Genomic DNA, 3,923 nt, shown 5'->3' on the forward strand with positions numbered 1-3,923 from the left:
GCTAATGGCCCATGTTGGGAGACAGAGGAGATTTGCTCAGGCTTGGCACTACAAATCCCCAGTTCCTCCTGTGAACCTCCACAGGTTTTAGGGGACGCAAAGCACTGTGTTATCCCTGCCCATCACAGGGATGTGGCCTTAAGGACATGACCTTTGTCATGGGAGACAGCAGGGGCAGAGAAGGGAATCAAACAGCAGGGAATTGAGTATCAACCCACCACCAACCCAACGTGCCTCCTGGCTTTGATTAATTTAAAGAGAGATATGAAGGAAAAGCCCTATGAGGAGAGGATGAGGGAGCTGGGGGGGGCTCAGTCTGGAGAGGAGGATGCTCAAGGGAGACCCTCTCATTCTCTTCCAACTCCCTGGCAGGAGGGGAGAGCTGGGGGGGGAGTCGGGCTCTGCTCCCAGGAACCAGCAGTAGGACACAAGGGTACAGCTCTGAGCTGTGCCAGGGGAGGGTTAGGTTGGACATGGGGAAGAAGTTCTTTGCAGAGAGAGGGATCAGCCCTTGGAATGGGCTGCCCAGGGAGGGGGTGGAGTCCCTGTCCCTGGAGGTGTTGCAGCAGAGCCTGGATGTGGCATCAGTGCCATGGGCTGGGTGCCAAGGTGGGGTTGGGGCACAGGTTGGACTCGATGATCTCAGGGGTCTTTTCCAACCTTGTTGATTCTGGGATTCTGGGATTCTCTGAAAAAGGGCAGGAGGGAAGCCAGAGGCCCTCAGTGTTGACTTAAAAGGTGTTCAGGTTCCTCGAGCTCTTTGGGAACTGGTGGCATCTGGCTGTGGGTGGACACCGGTGACTAAGGAAAGGTGTTTTGCAGAGCTCCAGCTGGTGAGGAATGAGCTGTGTGAGGGAAACACAAAGCCAAGGGGTTTCCATTGGGTAAACAGTCTGCATTTGGAATGCTTTGTATGAGAATAAACAGCCTGCCCAAAGCAACCTGCCAACTTCCCATCAACACTATGTCCTTTTAAAGCACTTTTTTTTCTTTTATTTCTAACAGCTTCACATCCTCCCAGGCAGGATCGTGTGGCAGTTTTGGAATCAATGAGGCATTTGGCATTTCCCTCTCACCTTGCCTGCCTTTGGGTTGGCACAGCTCCACAGCCCAGGTTTTGTGCCTGTGGATCTCTCTTGCTGGAATATTAAAACAAATGCCACCGTGGCTCATCCTGGCTGGAGGGAGGAGAGGGGGCAGGGAAGTCTCTGTGGCTCATCCTGGCAGATGAATCATGAACTCAGAGGGACATTTTGGAGGGTCAGGGCAGCCACCACCTACTAAGAACAAGGACAGAGCCACAATCCAAGGCCAGACTCCTTCACAAAAGGTCACTCACTCAGGGGACATTCCCAGGGACCTCTGTACCATCCTAATCAGTACAAATACTGGAATATGCTTTAAATACTGATCTCATGCCCAGCAAGTGGCATCTTTAAGTGGGAGAAAGGCCAGAGCTCTCATGTCCAATGTGATAACCTCACCTTTGATTACTGGGGCTTTGCAGGTCTGAGGGTGTCACACTGTTACCCCCCAGTAGCTTGGGAAGGTCCAAGAAAAAAACTACCATTTAGGAGTTGGAGCTATTAAACTGTATTTTTGTAGCACTCCAAAATTTACACTGAGATAACACAGGTTATGACGCAGGGGGGAAAGCAGAGGGGCAGCACTGATCTCTTCTCCGTGGTGGGCAGTGACAGGAGCTGAGGGAATGGCTGGAGCTGTGCCAGGGGAGGGTTAGGTTGGATATCAGAAAAATGTTCTTCATCCAGAGGGTGGTTGGGCACTGAACAGGCTCCCCAGGGCAGTGGGCACAGCACCAAGGCTGCCAGAGCTCCAGGAGTGTTTGGACAACGCTTTCAGGCACATGGTGGGATTCTTGGGGATGCTCCTGTGCAGGAACAAGAGCCGGATTGATGATCCTTGTGGGTCCCTTCCAACTCAGGATATTCTATGATTCCATGTTTCCAGGAGTGTGCTGGCCCTCAAATTATCAGAGTGATCAAAAATATCCTACTTCTACCAGGGAAGTGTCTCCAACCAAGTTGCTTCAAGTGGAATCCAATGGTGAAGGAGCCAAAGGAAGGCAATTCCACAGGATCACAGATGACAGGCCCATGAATTTGGTGATGACCAGCCCAAGGACCGCTTATGAGCTGTGGCTCCTAAATAAGACTGTCTAACACCCCATCTCACTGCATTTTGGAAATTTCCAATGATGAGGACTCCACCACCTCCCTGTGGAGGTTGTTCCACTGATTGAAAAAATTCTTTGTTATATCAAGATGAAAACTTTCTGACATGCCCACATTCAATTCATGCTCCCACTGCTTGGCAGAAATATGTGACTCTAATTAGTCAATGCTCATTAAGGGAAAGACTTTATTTCAGAAGACTCCCTTAATTTTTCACTCATTATTTGGGGGCAGGGGGAGCAGGAGGTTTATTTATTTAATTAGCTTAGACGTAGGGGGTTTAAGTGCTCATCAAGAGGTGTAATTAAGCCAAAGGCACTTGCTCCAGGCACAGATCTCCAGAGTCTGAGAAGACAAGGGACAGGCTGATTGGTCACAGCCTGGAATCAAGGAAGGAGTCCTTAAATCCCAGCCCTGTGCAAACCAAGATGCAGAGGAGTTTTCCTTTGGAATGAAAAGGGTTTGTACACGGCTTTAGCCGAGCGGGAAGTGCCAGAGGCCCCCGTCTGCACTGCTGCCCATCCCAACATCCCCAGGGTGCCGGGATGTCGCTTCCAGACTCTCAGACAGCGAAGGAGCGGGGACAGTAGTGGGACCGCTTTGTCTGTCCATGAGCACTGCTGCCCTCTCCCGGCTCCAAAGCAGATAAAACCAGAGGAATTCGGCTCGGGAAGGACGGCAATGACAGCAGGGAGTGCAGGAATACCGGGGGTTGGGGGGGGTGGGGGGGTGGAATGCACAGCCCGCTGACGATTTTGGGGCAAACCCACGCTACCTGCAGATGCTCCCCCGAAATCCTCACAGCCACTGAGGTCCTGCAGAGCGGCTCCTGCTTCCCGGGGTTTTGTCACTCTGCAGGGATCATGGAATGGTTTGAGTTAGAAGGGACCTTAAAAATCATTCAGTTCCAATGCCTTGCCATGGGCAGGGATGCCACTCATTATCCCAGGTTGCTCCAAGCCACATCCAGCCTGGCCTTGAACACTTCCAGGGATGGGGCTGCCACAGCTTCTGTGGGCAAGGGATGGCAGGATCTGTCTGTAGAGGGCACCCAGGCTATTCCCAGCTGGGGAAACAGGGATTTCAGGTGTTTCTTCATGAAAATCAGACTTTTTTTGACCTTTCACAGATTTGCTGGAGGTTTTGCATCCCTGTCAAGCACTGGAGCTTTGCAATGACTTCTCTTTTCTTCTGCCAACAGCCACTGTGTGCCCCAGAACACGTGTTCATACGCTGACAGGGAGGCTGTGTTGGCACCTTGGGCCCTTGCTTTGAGCCCAGTCTGTCTCCATCCTGTTCCCTCAAACAACTTCTTTGTTTCCCAAGCCAAAATCAACTAAAGGCTGCCCAAAAAGGCTGAAAGACCATCATATTTCAACAGGTTTTGTGACAATTGCAGCCCCAACAGGGCTGAAGTAGCTCAGCTGGGAGAGCGTTAGACTGAAGATCTAAAGGTCCCTGGTTCAATCCCGGGCTTCAGCAGGGTTTTCCTGCCCTTTTTGTGTGCCCAGGGCTGGGATTCCAGTACAACAGACACAGGGACAGGTGGGAGAGAGTCCATCAAAAGGCCAGGAAGGTGATCACAGAATGGGAAAGGTTGGAAGGGACCACAGCAAGTCATCCGGTCCAACCTCCCTGCTCAAACAGAGCACAAGGCAAAGGATTGTGTCCAGATGGTTCTGGAACATCCCCAGTGAGGGAGGCTCCACATCCTCTCTGGGAAACCTG

General features: G+C 51.6%; 1 non-coding gene across 1 annotated transcript; it reads left to right on the forward strand.

Moving 5' to 3' along the window:
• Positions 1-3,604: 3,604 nt before the first annotated feature.
• Positions 3,605-3,677, forward strand: TRNAF-GAA. Its single transcript has one exon. It is a non-coding gene; the product is annotated as a tRNA-Phe (tRNA).
• Positions 3,678-3,923: the final 246 nt, after the last annotated feature.

This window comes from Manacus vitellinus, unplaced genomic scaffold (assembly GCF_001715985.3).
Source record: "Manacus vitellinus isolate BGI_N305 unplaced genomic scaffold, ASM171598v3 scaffold_1_pilon, whole genome shotgun sequence".
In the NCBI taxonomy this organism is placed as follows: Eukaryota; Metazoa; Chordata; class Aves; order Passeriformes; family Pipridae; genus Manacus; species Manacus vitellinus.